Source organism: Rhineura floridana, chromosome 1, assembly GCF_030035675.1.
Source record: "Rhineura floridana isolate rRhiFlo1 chromosome 1, rRhiFlo1.hap2, whole genome shotgun sequence".
NCBI lineage: Eukaryota > Metazoa > Chordata > Lepidosauria > Squamata > Rhineuridae > Rhineura > Rhineura floridana.
Window position 1 is genome coordinate 48,201,679 of NC_084480.1, and position 19,311 is coordinate 48,220,989.

At 44.5% G+C, this 19,311-nt stretch overlaps 1 protein-coding gene across 2 annotated transcripts in view; it reads left to right on the plus strand.

The window, feature by feature from the left end:
* Nucleotides 1-7,602: 7,602 nt before the first annotated feature.
* Nucleotides 7,603-19,311, plus strand: part of GCNT4 (glucosaminyl (N-acetyl) transferase 4) — a 28,563-nt gene continuing 16,854 nt past the window's right edge. The window contains exon 1 of one of the 2 annotated variants that reach the window (XM_061620858.1): nt 7,603-7,707. The gene's annotated coding sequence lies outside the window, so the exon portion shown is untranslated. Of the gene's footprint in view, nt 8,089-19,311 lie in introns of both variants that reach the window. The other variant, XM_061620847.1, reaches the window with a different exon arrangement.

A 19,311-nucleotide genomic window follows, 5' to 3' on the forward strand; every position in this document is an offset into this window, starting at 1 on the left:
AATATAGGAGATGGCTTGAGTGCAGATGGAGGCGAACTCCTAGTGGATGAAGTTATACACTGGTAAGTGCCTATGGTAAGCTGTATTTAGGGGCAGTGAGGGCAGCAAAACAACAATATTTTGCTGCCACTATCAAATCATTAATCTGCCGCCCAACGGAGCTCTTCAGAGTTGTCCGGAGGCTATTACACTCTAGCTCCAGGGACATGGTAGAACCATCTGAGGCCCACTGTAATGAATTTGCTAGGCACTTCTAGGATAAAATCTTTAGCATCCGCCAGGACTTAGACTCCAGTGTTATAGCAGGTGAATCAAGCGAGGTATCCAGAGCACAGCCTTGTCCCGATTTCTTGGATGAGTTTCAGTTGGTGCAGCTTGAGGACGTTGACAAGGTGCTTGGACAGGTTCGTGCAACCACTTCTGTGCTAGATCTTTGCCCTTCTTGGCTAATAAAAGCTAGCAGGGATGGAACAGCTGGCTGGGGCAGGGAAGTGATTAATGTCTCTCTGCGAGAGGGGGTGGTCCCTGGCTGCCTGAAAGAGGCGGTAGTGAGACCACTCCTGAATAGACCCTCCCTGGACCCAGAAAATCTTAATAACTATAGGCTGGTAGCAAATGTTCCATTCCTGGGCAAGGTCCTTGAACGAGTGGTTGCAGGCCTGCTCCAGACACTCTTGGATGAGACCGATTATCTGGATCCATTTCAGTCAGGTTTCAGGCCTAGTTTTGGTACGGAAACAGCCTTGGTCGCCCTGTATGATGACCTTTGTCAGGAGAGAGACAGGGGGAGTGTGACTCTGTTGATTCTCCTTGATCTCTCAGCGGCTTTCGATACCATCGACCTTGGTATCCTTCTGGGGAGACTAGCTGAGTTGGGAGTGGGAGGTACTGCATTGTGGTGGTTTTATTTATTTATTTATTTATTTTATTACATTTTTAGACCGCCCTATAGCAATAAGCTCCCAGGGCGGTGTACAGCATAATAAAACAGGTTAAAATACAAAAACACAATAAAACATAATTAAAAATTTTCAATTTTAAATTCAAATTTAAAATTTTTTAAAATGCCTGGGCGAAGAGGTAGGTCTTTACCTGGCGCCGAAAAGATAGCAAAGAAGGCGCCAGGCGTATCTCATCAGGGAGGGCGTTCCATAGTTCGGGGGCCACCACTGAGAAGGCCCTAGCTCTAGTTATCGTTCTCCGTGCCTCCCTATGCGTTGGGACACGGAGAAGGGCCTTCGACGTCCAGCGCAGCGACCGGGTAGGTACATAGCGGGAGAGGCGTTCCGCCAGGTATTGCGGTCCGATGCCGTTAAGGGCTTTATAGGTAAGAACCAACACTTTGAATCTGGCCCGGAAACATATTGGTAGCCAGTGCAGCTGGGCCAGGACAGGTGTTATATGATCAAATTTTTTTGTCCCAGTAAGAACTCTGGCCGCAGCATTCTGCACCAGCTGAAGTTTCCGAACCGTCTTCAGAGGTAACCCTACGTAGAGTGCATTACAGTAGTCCAATCTAGAGGTTACCAGAGCATGGATAACTGTGGCAAGGTTCTCCCTATCCAGATAGGGTCGTAGTTGGGCTACCAGCCGAAGCTGGTAGAACGCATTCCGTGCCACCGAGGCTACTTGAGCCTCCAGTGACAGGAGCGGATCTAATAAGACCCCCAAACTACGGACCTGCTCCTTTAGGGGGAGTGTAACCCCATCTAGGGCAGGTCGGACATCAACCATCTGGGCACAGAGCCCCCCCACCAACAGCATCTCAGTCTTGTCAGGATTGAGTCTCAGTTTATTAGCTCTCATCCAGTCCATTATCGCGGCCAGGCAGTGGTTTAGTACATTAACAGCCTCACCTGAAGAAGATGAAAAGGAGAAGTAGAGCTGCGTATCATCAGCATATTGCTGGAAACGCACTCCAAATCTCCTAATGACCTCGCCCAGCGGCTTCATATAGATATTAAAGAGCATGGGGGACAGAACTGAACCCTGTGGGACCCCATACTGGAGTATCCAGGGACTCGAGTAATGCTCCCCAAGCACCAGCTTCTGGAGACGATTCTTGAGGTAGGAGCACAGCCACCGCCAAGCAGTGCCTCCAACTCCTAAGTCCGCAAGACGTCCCAGAAGGATACCATGGTCGATGGTATCAAAAGCCGCTGAGAGATCAAGGAGAACCAACAGAGTTACACTCCCTCTGTCTTTCTCCCGACAGAGGTCATCATACAGGGCGACCAAGGCTGTTTCTGTACCAAACCCCGGCCGAAAGCCCGATTGACATGGATCCAGATAATCAGTTTCATCCAAGAGAGCCTGGAGCTGGTGAGCGACCACACGCTCTAAAACCTTGCCCAGGAACGGAACATTTGCTACCGGCCTATAGTTGTCAAGATTTTCAGGGTCCAAGGAGGTTTTCTTTAGGAGCGGTCTCACCACCGCCTGTTTCAGGCAGGGTGGTACCACTCCCTCTCATAAAGAGGCATTGATCACCTCCTTGGCCCATCCGGCTGTTCCGTTCCTGCTAGCTTTTATTAGCCATGAGGGGCAAGGATCCAGAGCAGAAGTGGTCGCCCGCACCTGTCCAAGCACCTTGTCCACGTCCTCGAGCTGAACCAACTGAAATTCATCCAATAAAACAAGACAGGACTGTGCTCCGGACACCTCATTAGGCTCAACTGCTACAATATTGGAGTCAAGGTCCCGGCGGATGTTTGCGATCTTATCTTGGAAGTGTCTCGCAAACTCATTACAGCGGGCTATTGATGGTATTATTGCGTTCTGAGGACCAGAGTGTAAAAGTCCCCGAACAACCTTATAAAGTTCCGCTGGGCGGTTAGAAGATGACTGAATGGAGGCAGCAAAGTACTGCTTCTTCGCTGCCCTCACCGCCTTCACATAGAGCTTGGTAGAGATCTTCACAAGTGCAAGACCACAGCCATCGGGAGTTCGTCTCCATTTGCACTCAAGCCGTCTCCTTTCTTGCTTCATCACTCTTAGCTCCGGGGTAAACCACGGAGCCAATTGAGCTCTGCAGAGGAGAGGGCGCACCGGGGCGATCGTGTCAACTGCCCGGGTCATTTCCGTATTCCACAGATTGACCAGGGTTTCAACAGGAGCGTCAGTTTTATCAGCCGGAAAACTCCCCAGAGCCTTCTGAAAACCTTCAGGATTCATTAGTCTCCGGGGGCGGACCATCTTAATAGGTCCTCCACCCTTGCAGAGGGGAGAAAACATTGTGAGCCTACACCTCAATAGGCGATGATCTGTCCATGACAGAGGAATAGATGTAAAATCCCTCACTCCCAGATCACCATCCCCTGCTCCAGTAGCAAAAATTAAGTCTAGAGTGTGCCCCGAAATATGCGTAGGGCCAGTAACAAATTGAGACAGCCCCATGGCTGTCATGGAGACCATGAAGTCCTGAGCCGCCCCAGACAAAGCGGTCTCGGCATGAATGTTGAGATCCCCCAATACCATAAATTTGGGGGATCGCAACACCAAACCCGAGACCACCTCCGTCAGCTCAGTTAGGGAGGCTGTTGGGCAGCAGGGTGGACGGTACACCAACAGTATTCCCAGTCTGTCTCGCTGGCCCAACGTAATATGGAGACACTCCAGACCATTAGCTACCTGGATAGGGTGCCTAATGAGAGGGATGGAACTTCTATAGACCACAGCGATTCCCCCTCCCCGACCCTCGGATCTACCCAGATGCTGAACCGAGTACCCAGGTGGGCACAGCTGGGAGAGATTAATGCCTCCCAGATCGCTCACCCATGTCTCAGTAATAAACACCAGATCGGCCGCCTCATCCACAATTAAATCATGGATGAGGGAAGCTTTATTATTTACCGATCTGGCATTAAGAAGCAGCAACTGGAGATCCGAGAGTTGGCTGATAGAACTACCAGCAATCCTGTGGATGTGGGGAGGACCGGAACACGGTACAGCCACCAATTGTCTGTGCCGAGTTCCCCTCAACCAGCATGTCCTCCTCACAACGCCATACCTCCCATTACCCGTCACTACGCTAACAGGAGCCCCCTCTGGTCCCCCCTCCCAATACCCTATCCTCCCGCCCAGGCACATAATAAAATAAAATAAAAATAAAATAAAAATACACACACACTCACAACATACAGTCGTACAAACATCCACTCATTCCATTCAGGTCTACACAACAACCACAGTCCCGTGCTCCATGCGTACCAACGCAGCTCTCAAACCGTTCTTCCCGGGAAAAGCGCCACCTGGAGCCTGGTCCTACGAGGTGCCACGTGCAGAGCAGGAGCCCAAGAAGGAGAGAGCAGAGATGTTGACCAAGCAGCAGCAGCAAAGCAGGCAGATGGCTCTCCCTCCCTGGGCGGTGATGGTCCTCTTCCCTTGCAGGCACTGGATCTCCCAAGCCCCCTCAGCCAGCCGGCTTATATATCCCTCCAGAGAAGGGACAGGTGGAACAGTATCAGGCACAGCTGGCTGAGTACCTGGGGCCTGGTCCTGCAAGGTGCCCACGTGCAGAGCAGGAGCCCAAGAAGGAGAGAGCAGAGATGTTGGCCAAGCAGCAGCAGCAAAGCAGGCAGCTGGCTCTCCCTCCCTGGGCGGTGATGGTCCTCTTCCCTTGCAGGCACTGGATCTGGTTCCGCTCCTACCTGGCAGGTCGCCTCCAGAAGGTGGTGCTTGGGGAACATTGCTCGGCACCCTGGACTCTCCAGTATGGGGTTCCGCAGGGGTCAGTTCTGTCCCCCATGCTGTTCAACATCTACATGAAACCGTTGGGTGCGGTCATCCAGAGCTTTGGAGTGTGTTGCCATCAGTATGTTGATGACACGCAGCTCTATTTCTCCTTTTCATCTTCAGGTGAGGCTGTCAATCTGCTGAACCGGTGCCTGGCTGCGACAATGGACTGGATGAAGGCTAATAAACTGAGGCTCAATCCAGACAAGACTGAGATGCTGCTAGTGGGTGGTTCTTCTGACCAGATGGTGGATGTCCAACCTATTCTGGATGGGGTTGCACTCCCCCTGAAGGAGCAGGTTCGTAGCTTGGGGGTTCTCCTAGAATCATCTCTGTCACTTGAGGCTCAGGTAGCCTCGGTGGCACGGAGTACCTTCTACCAACTTCGGTTGGTGGCCCAACTACGTCCCCATCTGGACAGGGATAACCTGGCATCAGTTGTCCATGCTCTGGTAACCTGTAAATTAGATTACTGCAATGCACTCTATGTGGGGCTGCCTTTGAAGACGGTTCGGAAACTGCAGCTTGTGCAAAATGCAGCAGCCAGATTGGTAACAGGGACCAGACGGTTTGAACATATAAAACCGATTCTGCCCCGCTTGCATTGGCTGCCTGTATGTTTCCAAGCTCAATTCAAGGTGCTGGTTTTGACCTATAAAGCCTTACACGGCTTGGGACCACAATACTTGATGGAACGCCTCTCCCGATATGAACCCACCCGTACACTACGGTCAAGATCAAAGGCCCTCCTCCGGGTGCCTACTCGGAGGAAAGCTGGGAGTTTGGCAACAAGGGAGAGGGCCTTCTCAGTGGTGGCCCCCAAATTATGGACTGATCCGCCTGACGCCAACACTGTTATATTTTCGGCGCCAGGTCAAGACTTTCCTCTTCTCCCAGGCATCTTAGTATGTGTTTTAAATTGTTTTTATATTGTTTTAAATTTTAAATTTGTGTTTTAAATTGTTTTTAAAATATGTTTTAAATTGTATATTTGTTTTAATGTTTTTGATTGATGTAAACTGCCCAGACAGCTTCGGCTATGGGGCGGTATAGAAGTGCAATAAATAAATAAATAAATAACCTAGAGAGGTAGTGGGCTCTCCAACACTGGAGACATTCAAGAGGCATCTGAACAGCCATCTGTCGGGAATGCTTTGATTTGGATTTCTGCATTGAGCACGGGGTTGGACTTGATGGCCTTATAGGCCCATTCCAACTCTACTACTCTATGATTCTGGCCACTGGAGCTCTGTCAGGGGAATAGGAGTGTCCTAACAACTCTCAGCACCCTTCACAAACTACACTTCCCAGGATTCTTTGGGGAAAATCATGACTGTCAAGTGAAATAAATGTTGGGCGTGGGTGTGGCCCCGATTAGCCACGCCGAACAGTTGTGACTCTGGCTTTTAGAACTCTGACAGTTGGTTCTTACGAGCATGCCCTGTGCTATCATAGTCCAATGTTAAATTTGTTAAACTAATTAAAAATCAGCCAGGCATTTTTTTAAACTTTAGAAGATGATGGTCAGAGTACGCGGCAAGGTCAGTATTAGGATTACAGGTACTCTGTGAACATGGTTGATTTTTAATTTCAACAAATTATGAGACCACTGACAAAAAAATCCAACGGGTCTGGATTTCCTCCCCCTCATTTTACGCTTTGAACTCTCTCTTGTGTGTCGCCATAAAAACTTAGAGGGTTTTTTAGCAAACATTTCTGAGCGCAGGACTATGTTTTGTAAGGTTTTGTTTTTAAATTAGCTAATGGGAACCAGCAGAATGGCATGAGGGAGTATTTTCAATTTAACGTTCCAGAATGCAAAAAATCCATGCTGGCTATAGTATAGGGACACTCTTGTAATTGAGACTGGTTGTCACCAAAAGCGTTTTGATATTAAGAAAAAGAGATTGTACTTGCTACAAAATGCCTACAGAATACCAACTCAAGGAGCGGAGGGTTTCCCCCAAGAGAGGAGCAATAACCCACTAGTTATTACTTTTATGGATTTGTAGACAAATCCCAAGTTCCACTTTTTATGACTAATAGTATTTGTCAATGAAATACTATCCTCTAGCGGGAAGAGATTTTAAGAAGTCCAGCTTCCTAAAAAGAGCCCAGTGGAATACTGGAGCCTTTCCAAATTTGCAACTAGTGGAATTAGAAAGAAGCAAACTGATTACAACACTCATGCAACTCCTCTCCCCCAGTCCTGGTCACAGAGCAAAAGTTGGAGCGAAAACGGGTTAATCGGCTGCTGCTCGACCAGTGTTCGAGATCTCTCTGTGCCTGGACGCTGCTTTGTCGCCCGCCGACTTGCCAGCCACCGCCGAGCCGTTTCTTCTACGCGACCTTCAAAGTTGCCTGGTCGAACATTTCGCAGACTCGCGCTCGGTTTTGCCCGTGTGTTGATTAAGTTCCGAGAGGGCGGATTCACTTAGCGCCAACGCAGGACTGATGTTAAATGTCAACCGGCAGAGGCATGGGGTTTTTTCCTTTTCAAAAAATAAAAAGGCACGATGGAGGCAGAGACGGGAAAGGCGTTCCTACAAAGATTTCCAAAGATTATTTGCATATCTAGGTCACCTAGACGGCAAGAGAAAAGCATTATTGGAGGTGCAACACTGCAAGGATGGGTGCTGCAGCAGCAGGGCTGGAGGCCGGGCAAGACGAGAGGAGAGGAAGAAGAGGATTCGCTTTAGCAAAAGGCAACAGCTCAGCATTGCATTGCATTGCCTTTACTTTATTTCGACAGTTGTAAAAGCGAACTGCACTGTTAAAATTTGGCAGCTCAGGGCGGGGGAAGGCCGAGAGGGTTTCTCTCGCCTTACCTTCCCGCTTTTCCCATTAAAAAATCGCGGAGGGCGGGGGAAGGGAGAGGGCAGGGGAAGGGAGAGGAGTTGAAGGTTCCGGGCAAAGTTCTCCAACATGCCTGTGCGCTGTCGCGGGACATAACAAATATGTCTTCGTCGCTCGGTAAGGACACCTTCCTCCTGCCCCGAGTGGGGAGAAGGAGAAACAATGGAGAGCGGGCGCCTTTGAGTGTTCCTGGCCGGTTCTGACTGAAAATTGTCACGTTGCTCCTGTTTTGGTTTCTTTCGGGCGGTAGCAGCAGCAGCAGCAGCGGCCGTCTGGCTCTTCCTCCTTAGGGGTGGAGGAGGTACCGGGCGTCCCTCCTTCTCCGACCACGTCATGGGGTCCTCTCCTTTGCGGGAGCAACTGCTCCTTCTCCCACAGACATATACATGTGCTGGGTGCGCGACCAGGCCAGGTGTAAACATCTGACCTGCCTGCCTTCATAGCAGCGTCTCACACCGCCGGGACTGGAACAGGCTGGCCCTTCGCCGACGCGCTCTCGTAAGTGGCGTTCGCCTTCCAAGAGAGAGAAAAACTTTTTGTTATTGCTCTTTGCCTGCTTCTGTTTCCCTGTTCTGTCCCGCTTGAGGCAGCGGCAACCGAGTTCCCTGAGGGCTAGAAAGAGGAAACCGGCTTGGAGGCGGGTGCGGGGAGGCACTAAGGGACTGTTTGTCTCAAAAAGGAGGCACCAAAGGGCGGGCGAAGGCACAGCCTTTCGACCTTTTCATCTTCCAGAGCAGAACTCGGCGCTACAAACTTGTGCAGCCTGCGCCCAAACTACGCTTTAGGAAGCCCCATTGCTTTGTGACAAGCAAACACGTGTAGGAAGAGTGCAACGTCAGAGTAGTTGCTTCCGCGGAAGAACCCAGCGTGGAGAAAAAATTTGAGCCTGAGGTCTGGCGAGAACCAAGGACGGGCCGGTTGTCCTGAGAGTTTGCTTAGAGTAGTCGACTATGGCTGGTTGCTTGCATTCCTTCCGCTTTCCTTCTCTCATTTTTTGCATGTGATCTCCGTCTTTGCTCCTTAGCGCTCAGCTGTTTTGCAAGTAGGCTGGTAGGTCTTGGGCGTTTCCTATGGCCGCAGAAGATGCTGCTTCCTGTTCCAAAATTTCACCATAGGCTGCTCAACTTTGGCGTAACTCCAACGCATTCAGCTTGCCTCACAATGGAACTTTCGCTTTTGAGCACGGCCACACCTGGGAGGTTGCTTAGTATAGAGTCGTTCACTGTGCGATGAAGGAAAGCTTGCTGCCTTCCTGTGGCGAGAGGCTTTTGGTTTTAACAGCTGAGTGATGAGGTGCATAATCAACAGGTGCAGCTCGCATGCATCTCCTACTGCATGCTTGGAGAAGACCTTCACTTGATGATTTTTTGTCTCTCCTGCAGTTGCTAAAAGCACAAGGCCTCTTGTCTTTATAAAAAAGCTATTCTCATCAGTTTCTGCCTGGCACTGTTTCCTGAAGGTACTGGGTTCAAGTGTGCAATGCCCAGCACCTGAGCACACCCATGATCCTCTGCCCATCCATATAAGGAATATGTAGACAACTTGTGGACCATGTGCTACTAGGATAGTAAAATTAAACTGATCATTTATGCATTTATTTTTCTTAGTATTACTGTAATACCAATATCACACCATAACACTTTAACAAACTATAAGAAGACAGGTTCTTGCTGCAAGGAGCGTGTTTTGTTGTTGTTATATGCCTTCAAGTTGATTTTGACTTATGGCAACCCTATGAATCAGTGACCTCCAATAACATCTGTTATACACTACCCTGTTCAGATCTTGTAAGTTCAGGTCTGTGGCTTTCTTTATGAAATCGATCAATCTCTTGTTTGGCCTTCCTCTTTTTCTACTCCCATCTGTTTTCCCCAGCGTTATTGTCTTTTCTAGTGAATCATGTCTTCTCATGATGTGTCCAAAGTATGATAATCTCAGTTTCATAATTTTAGCTTCTAGTGATAGTTCTGGTTTAATTTGTTCTAACACCCAATTATTTTGTCTTTTTTGCAGGCCATGGTATGCACAAAGCTCTTCTCCAATGCCACATTTCAAATGCGTTGACTTATATCCGCTTTTTTCACTGTCCAACTTTCACATCCATACATAGTGATTGGGAATACCATGGTCTGAATGATCCTGACTTCAGTGTTCAGTGATACATCTTTGCATTTGAGGACCTTTTCCAGTTCTCTCATAGCCGCCCTCCCCAGTCCTAGCCTTCTTCTGATTTCTTAACTATTGTCTCCATTTTGGTTAATGACTGTGTCAAAGTTCAATGTCCTCATTGTCCACTTTAAAGTTACATAAATCTTCTGTTGTCATTACTTTAGTCTTCTTGACATTCAGCTATAGTCCTGCTTTTGTGCTTTCCTCTTTAACTTTCATCAGCATTGGTTTCTGCTAGTAGTATGGTATCATCTGCATATCTTAAATTATTGATGTTTCTCTCTCCAATTTTCACACCTCCTTCATCTTGGTCCACCCCGCTTTCCATATGATATGTTCTGTATATAGATTAAACAAATAGGGTGATAAAATAAACCCCTGTCTCACACCCTTTCTGATGGGGAACCAGTCGGTTTCTCCATATTCTGTCCTTACAGTAGCCTCTTGTCCAGAGTATAGGTTGCACATCGAGACAATCAGATGCTGTGGCACCCCCATTTCTTTTAAAGCATTCCATAGTTTTTCATGATCTACACAGTCAAAGGCTTTGCTGTAATCTATAAAGCACCTGGTGATTTCCTAAAATTTGGCCCAGGGAAGCCTAGAAGATGGAGCTTTATCACAAATTTCTTGATTACAGCTAAAATACTGTTAGATGTGTGTCTCTGGAAACTGTGAACAATTTTCTCAATGAATAAACATCCAAATTCCTGTGAGGGTGCCCCATAAAGAGAGAACAAAACCCCAAAGTTTACTGTAGCGCAGTGGTCAAGAGAATTCAGTTGACTGTGAGCTCCCAAATCTTGTTCCCCCTCCCTCCCACGCACCCACCCACCCACCCAAAAATGTTCTGTTCTATTTTGTGTCACAAACCTCAAGTTTTGTGCTACCATCACAAGGAGTAGCAAACTCCCTGGCTCAAATCTAATTGCAGCCGATGGGCTCACTAGGGAGCTTTTAGGTAATCCATTGTTTCTCAGACTCGGCACCTCCCCTATCTGCAAAATATGGTGATAATACTGACCTATCTTGCAGAATTGTTGAATTGATTACTGAGAATGTACTTGAAGCCCTCTGAATATGATAATTGGTAAGTCTTGTTGCTATTATTAAGAATGTCATGAATATATATGTGGTCAAATTAAATAAACTTTTCAGCACATTTCTGTGCATGTTTACTCAAAAGTAACATCACTTCGTACAATGCAACCATAGGTGATTATTTGCATTAAAATTTACATGTGCATAAAACACACACACGCACACACTAATTCTGAAGAAACATGCTTTGTTTTTGGATAACACAGATGTGTATCATACCACGTGTCTTCTCAGAAGACGAATTCCTTCTGTATGAGAGAAAATAAGAAATGTCTATTTTATGATGATGCATTCCTACCTGCATTTCTTATAAATACTTGTATTGAAAATAACAACTTTTCTTTTTAATCTGTTGCCTGGTTAATTTGGGAACATCATTTTTTGGTTGATAAAAAGTTTTAAGTTGATTAATTCTTTAAATCAATATTGCAGCCCTACAAATATAAGGATTTTTTAATTGGGTTCATAGAAGACTATAGCATCATACATTATGAGTCACATGTTCAATGAGCATACATGGAAGGGCAGCTTCTGCCCCCCTATCTACACGTTAATTGAATGTGTGAAGAGGACTTCCACACATGCAGCTGTTTGCATAAGGGGCCTGTTCAGGAATTCAGTGAAAATACAGATGGGAGTGAGTGGAGCCTGCTGTCATTTCTGCCCCTCCCCCTGCTGGCACATTAATTGCATATGAAAAGGACTATTGTGCCTAAGGCTCTGATCCTATAATCATACATATACTTGCTAGGAAGAAAACCCCATTTCACTCAGTGGGACTCAATTCTAAATAAAATCCAGCTATAAATTTGCTTTTCCCAATTTTATACATTTTAGCTAAATGAATTTTGTCTTCCTGCTGCAAATCGCAGTTGTCTGTCCAGTGGCAGTTCTTTCTGTTGTAGAGGAGCTCAGGAGTACTGAGGGCTAGGCTGCCATGGCAAAGTTTGCCTTGTAGCAAGGCAAACAAAGGTGTGGGGCAATCAAACTCTGTTGTTGACTCTTCAGAAACGCTGTGTTTCACTTCTGGTTTGGTTAATGACGCTGCATTTTGTGTAGTACACTGTGAGTAAGGTAATGTCCCTACTATCTAAACTCAAAGCAGTTCAGAGGAGAGGAACTAAATAAGGAAACGCATTATGTCTAGTGTGGTGGGCTTTGATAGCATGTTTTTTTTTAATGTTCTGAAAGAGTGGGAGATTAAATACATGTTATATACAAGTGACATAGTGGACTTGAAACAGAGACTGCCTAATTGTGAGAGCAAATTAGATAAAATCAGAAAAAACCTACCTAGATAACTTGTGAGATTAACTTCTTGGAGGCTTTTAATGAGATACTTATAATAGGGGAAAAGAACAAAATTGGTCCTCAGCCAGATAGGTTCATGGACCAGTTCCTTACCTGCAATCTTAACAGGGTTAGGATGATGATGAATAGGTCCCTCTGACTTTGAGGTTCTGTGATTCCCAAACACAACAGCCCACCACATAATGCTTGGGATGGGGCATAGCAAAAGGGAAGCATTGTATTACCCAAACTTGTAACAAGTCTCTGGCTTGAATTGAATATAGTCTCTTGCTTAAAGACCAACATGAACGTTTAGCATTGCAGATGTTAGTCACTTGGGATTGTCTACAACAGGACTGTAACCAATGTGATGCCCTCCAGATGTTGTCGGAGAACTCCCATAATCCCTGACTGTAGGTCATGATGGCTGGGGCTGATGGGAACTGGAGTTCAACAACATCTGGAGGGCACCATGTTGGCTACCCCTGGTCTGCAATGAGGTTTTGCTGTAGTGGACAGTACTTCCCCTCTCTCAAGGGGAAGTCACCTAATTTTTGCCATACTTTCTACACACTGCAGCCCTCTTTTCTCCTAAAAGCTGCTCATGCTGGCTGGCTGGGGGACTGTCTGGAACAGTATGGGATATTGTGCAGTGGGACAGGGGGGAACTGGCAAAAACTGGATGCCCTGCCTGACACACATATAAACACTTTCCACTAGTGCGCAGTCTCCGATTACACACTTAGTTTTTCATTTTCCTGTAATATTATGTCCCTCTCCAGTGCTTGCAAATTATGAGTTACGTGGCATTTATTACTAGGTGTGGTTAAATGGATTAAATTTTGGACTTGGAAACCCTAGACTCATTAGGTGATCTTTGCCTAGTCAGCTTCAGTTTCTCATCTACATTATGCAAACATTACTTGCTTGTTTGCAGAGTTGTGAGCAGACATTGTAAAGTGCTTTTGGATATCAAAAGTACAATATAGATCTTTTCAAACTGAGATATTTTCCCGGAATTGATCTTTAAAATCAAACTTCCTAATAAATGGCCCTGATAAAATAAAAGGACAGAGGTGTTGTTGTTTTTAATGCTCCATGTGCTGAACACCCAAGTCTCATTAATTACTACTATTAATCATAATTAATTCTATTAATCATTCCTTGGCTTTTAAAGCTGCAGAATTTTAATTGTACCATGTCATTTGGAAAGGATGTATGAAATCTTTGTTAGAATAATTTTCACACAGGTACAAATTCATATACATCACTGGCTTCACTTTGTTACTAGAACAGCAAGTATGGACTGAGATGGCAAAAAAACCTCTATTGTCTCTCTCTATATTTTAGTGACATTTCACTGGCTTCAACAGAGTAACTGTGAATTGGAAAGTTTTGCTTCTCTCCCTTTTTCCATTTTCGAGTGGCCCCTCTGAGCACATGAAGCTGCTTTATTGGTCCATCTAGTTCAGCAGTATTTATTCCAACTGAATTCCCAGGTCTGTCTCAGCCCAATAGCCTGACATCCTTTTAACAGGAGTTGCCAGGGATTTAACATGGATCCCTGTGTACCACTGAGCTGTGGCTTGCTCCTTATTGCCCTTATAGTTGTGCTTTTAATAGCAGCTCAATGTGCACACATTAACTGGTGATAAAATTTCTCCATGTTGCCTGCTGATTTCTGCACATCAAACACAGGAGCAAGCTAGGTGCTCAGTTGGCAACCCTAGCTTTGAACAAAAGTAGACAAGTATTTTATTCAAAGACAGGATGTGCAAAAGATATCCCTGGAGGCTTCTTGCAGAAAAATTTGAACTTTAAGTATATATTCATTGCTGTAAGACTAATTTTAAAAAATGAAGAACTGGTTTTACAGCCCATAACTAGGTATTAATCACATTTCCTCCCTGTTATCTGACAGTATTCCTCTGTTCTGACCTGCTGCATTGGCACTTTCAGCTTCCATTATCAAATCCTTTTTTTAAAGTTAGGATCATGCTGAATAAACGTACACATAGTCAACAAAGAACCTAAATTTTCACATCAGTCAGTATTTGTCTCTTGTGATTCTCATTGTATTAGGCTTTGTAGAACTTGAAATCTGTACTCTTAATAATCAAAGGCAGCAGTCCTATACATACTTGCCTTGGAGTAGGTCTCATTGACCTCAGTGGGACTTACTTCTGAGTAGACATGCACAGGATTACACTGCCAGGATAGCATTTATCCTTTTTAAGAACCAGAAGATTTTTCTACAATAGTGATGTGTGTTGGGAGGAGAAATAACAACATAATATTATGCCTCGTGTTAACCAGGAGAGCTTTTGAGAGTAAGGCTGGAAGCCCACGCTGCAAGGGAAACACAGGATCCAAATGTGGGGCAGGCAAGAGATGGGTGCTTGATTCTTCCGCATCTCCTGGTTTTTTCCTTGTGAATCCTTGCTAAGCAGTATTTAATCTCCTGTCCTCCAGCTGGGTTCCAAAATCAGAAACAAACCTGGCTGAGGGAAAATCAACTAGTGTGGGGGGTTGTGCAGGAAAGACTTGATAGGTACAGGACAATATAGATCCTGGTCCACACTAGACATTTAAAGCACCTGGCATTATCCAAAGAATCCTGGGAACTGTCAGGGTGCTGGGAATTGGAGCTCTGTGAAGGGTAAACTACAGTTCCTAGGATTCTTTGGGGTAAGCCACGTGGTTTAAATGTTTAGATGTAACCTAAATCTTAATTATTAAAGCTTGCATCCAATTCTGCTCAGAGTATACCCATTGAAATTATGGTCCTAACGTAGTCATGTCCACTAATTTCAATGAGTCTCCTCTGCATAGGACTAATACTGGGTGCAGCCCTAAGAATCTTTAAATTTTAAATAAAATTAAATGTTAAATAATGATTTTTCCCTCCCCATATTTGAATTTTTAAAGCTAACATGGGTTTGGAGTTATGCATTTGCCAAAACATCTACCTAAGAAGAGACACTAGGGCAAAGGTGGGGAACTGTGATTCTCCAGATGTTATTCTACTCCAGCTCCCATCAGCACCAGCTAGCATAACCAATAGTCAGGGATGATGGGAGTTGTAGTCCTCCAGATGCTGGAGCACAGGTTCCCCATCCCTGCTGTAAGGAATTGGAACCCTCTCTGCAAGGTGCAGAAATCATGCCAAAATTCCTGAAGAAGCTCTACTGTCTCTAAGGATCCCACATACTGCATCCATATTGTTTTGATTCTCTTAGATTTTTGCATCAGCAACTATCAATAGTATCCATTGTAAATGTTGTTGCAGACACCCACAATGGAAAATTAAGACGACTCTGATTTAAGCTAAATATAAATTCACTAATAGGCAAAATACCTTGCGGTTTAAGAACATATCTATAGCCAACATTTAAAAAGCAGGGAAATTGGACAGCTATAGTGAATGCACCAGAGGAGAAGGAGACCTGACCTCTCTGAGATATTGTACTGTCCTACAAATTTGTCAAAATGCAAACACAATCTGGGTTGGTCTTTCACAATCCAATCCACTTACTGGGTAGCTTGGAAGAATTTGGTAACGTGCCTCTGAGCATTTGTTTTCCAAAGTTTTGGGTGTCTTCCCCATTGACTGTAATGAGGAAACCATCAAGGCTATAACTTTGTTTTGGCAGAATTGAATAAAATTGCAAGTGTTTTAGTCCCCGCTGAGGAGGTAATGCCTATCAGACAGATAGGTTCAGGGAGTTTGGTTCAAGGTTTGGACAAATGTTTGGGGCATCTATAAAAGGAATTACCTTCCTTCACTGTGGTTCTGTGGGCAGTTTGCTGTGCTCATGTGTGTCTCTGTTTTTCACACATGCACATGCTGTACATACACACAGTGTTATTTCTGTGCTTGGCCCAAACCTTTTGGGCACAGCACCAGCATGGGGAAAAACATCCATAGGGTGTAATAGAACCTTTAGTGCGTGTACCTGCTGATATGTTTTGACTGATCACATTATACATTTAAAGCACTCTTACGCAACTTTAATAGTCAAGAATACTGGGAACTGCAGTTTATTAACAGTGATGATGGTTTTTAGGGGACCCCTCACAGCTACAGTTCCTGGCATCCTTAAAAATTACAGGCCCTAGTATTGTCTGGGGAAAACCATGATTGTTAAAATAGTATAAGGGTGCTTTACATGTATGGTGTGAATGTAATTATATATAGATGGAGGGCTAGACAGGGACATGAACGTGCACACAGGCTTCTGATTCTGTTTAACAAGTGTGGCCTGGTAGTGTATACATGTCGAGATTTGGGGCGGGGGAAGGCTAAGAGGAAAATGCAGGCTTCTGTTATTCCCTGTGATCAGGTCCTATGCTCATTTGTGGAAGGATCAGGTCCTTTGTCATTCTGGTTAATTTATAATTGGAGGAATTACGGGATAATTCTAAATATCAAAAGCCTTTTGCAATCAGTTTGGAAACTGAATGAACAAGTGGGACCTGCAATAAAATAAAATGTTGTAGTATGGAGTGCTTCTGTTTAGGGTTCTGGCCAGGCAGCCATTCTGCTTTCAGGATACTTCATTCTATTATCTTCCCCATGGTTTCCCATCCCACTAAGAATCAGTCAGCATTCTGTCACCATTGAGCATGCTTAGTCCTTATTAGGCTGATTTTGGATACCCTCCCCTTAGATGTTTTTTCTTTTCTCTTTTTCCTTTTGCAAACATTGGGGTTTCCCAGAGCATGCTGTTAACTTCCCTCATGTGGGTGGATGTTTTGGCAACATAAGGATTGGGCACTTGGAAAATTGAATTCACTGTTAGCATATATGATTGACTGTCTGGAAGAATTAAGGGATACATTGCAGAAGAAAATTCTTATTAGTTAATGAATTGATTATCCGAATGAAATTGCCCAATTATCATTTGAAGGAATTAAGGGACAACTTAATCATTAATAATGGAAATGAACCAACAGACTGTTTAGCCATGGGATTAATCTTTTTCTATAGTTAATTAAATATTGCAAATTGATTTAAGATCATGAAGGTTTAATTAGATTTGAGTGGTGGAAACAAGAACTCATATTTTGTCTCAAAAGATGAATGTTAGAAAAACAGGAAAACAAATGGAGGCAATGATGGAAATGATATATCCTAATTTAAAGTAAAAACAGAAAGTTCACAATCAGGACCAAAAATTGATAGACCACACCATGATAGTAGAATTTATTTTCTTGTCTTTTTTAGTGCATTCTCGCTTTACCCATAACCTATTTTTCTCTTTTTTTATTTGTGTGTGTTTTAAGCACTACACCTTAATAATGAACTTTAAAAAATGCAATGTTAAATTTAAAATGTAAGTTTTAATGTTTGTTGTTGTTATGTGCCTTCAAGTCGATTACGACTGTAGGGTAACAATTTGTGCAAGTAATGGTGATAGAAGAAAACTTTCACCTAAGACATGCCAAATACATTTTTGGGGGGGGGGATCTGGGAAGGATGAAAAAAAAAATTCTAAAAGCTGCCTTAAATGGTGTCATCCATCATGCTCCTTGAAACACCAAAAGAAAGGCAGTAATGATAGGCTGCCAGGTTGAGATTCCATTGCAAGTCACACATGAGTTGAAAGGTCCAAATAGCAGATGCTTGTTTATTAAAGGTGTAAAAATTCTATGATATATACCAAACACTAGGGAAGCAGAATTTTAAGGCTACTTTTCCTGAGAGTAAGCCCCATTACACATACTCAGAAGTAAATCTGAAACCTATTCAAAAAGTAGAAACTGGACTGAAGAAAAAGTTACAATTGCTGGATACTTCACCAGTATGTTCTGTGTTGCTATAAAAAGGCAAAGGTGTCCCCGCACTTGTAGCGCGACTTGTTTCCGACTCTTAGGGTGACGTCTTGCAACGTTTACTAGGCAGACCGTATATATGGGGTGGGATTGCCAGTTCCTTCCCCGGCCTTTCTTTACCCCCCAGCATATGCCAGGTACTCATTTTACCAACCATGGATGGATGGAAGGCTGAGTGGACCTCAACCCCTTTTACCGGAGATTCGACTTCCTCCTTCCGTTGGAATCGAACTCCAGCTGTGAGCAGAGCTTTCGGCTGCATTACCGCCGCTTACCACTCTGCTTTGCTATACAAAGCTAATAAAAACTCAGAAAACTTAAGTATTATCTAAAGCATTATGGCAGCCTTTCCCAACCAGTGTGCCTCCAGATGTTGTTGGACCACAACTCCCATCAGCCTCAGCCAGCATTGCCAACGGCTGAGGCTGATGGGAGTTGTGGTCCAACAACATCTGGAGGCACACCGGTTGGGAAAGGCTGCATTATGGACTGGGCTACTTACAGCACCCCTCCTCAAGCATGTTTACTTATAAGGAGCGAGTCCCTCTGAGTTCAGTTGGACCTAGTCCCCATTAGGTGTTAGGATTATAGCTGCCTTGGTTGATAGTTGGTGATTTTACGATCTATTAAAAAGAAACATATTACTCAGAAAGGTGTATTCAAGAACAGTTTACATTTTTACATCCTTAAATATAGACCTGGTTTGTATATCATATTAAACTATAGGTAGAAATAATCTATAGTCTAACAAGAGCTTGTCACACTGCTCATTAATGCCCACTTTGGTCCTCCCTTGCACTTGCCTTTGCCACAACATTATGTGTGAAACAGCACTCATGATTTGTTTCTCTTCAGACAAACCATGAGCAGTAAGCCAAGAACAAACCCTGGCCTCCTTTCATGGCTTGTTTGGAGAGAAACAAACTATAAGCGCTGGTTTGCACACAATGATAAGCCAGCCTCTGGTTTGTTTCCCTCCCATCACAGCAAAGACAAGAGAGGAGGAGAAATGAAGGAGGCACTAATGACCAGTGTGCACCAGCTTGCTACTCATTCTTGTTAAACAATAGTTTATTTAACATTCTAAAAATGTTTTTAAAGATGGTCTGTTTTAATACGTTTTAAATGGTTGTTGTGTTTCAATATATTTTAAAGTCTGTTTTTATGATGTTTTACAGTGTTTTTGTTTGCTGCCCTGGGCTCCTACTAGGAGAAAGGGCAGGATATAAATCAAATCAATCAATAAATATTTATAACTATGGTTTAACGAGACATGCAAACCAGGCCATAGTAAGCAGTATGGAAGACATAAAGAATGGGGTTAGT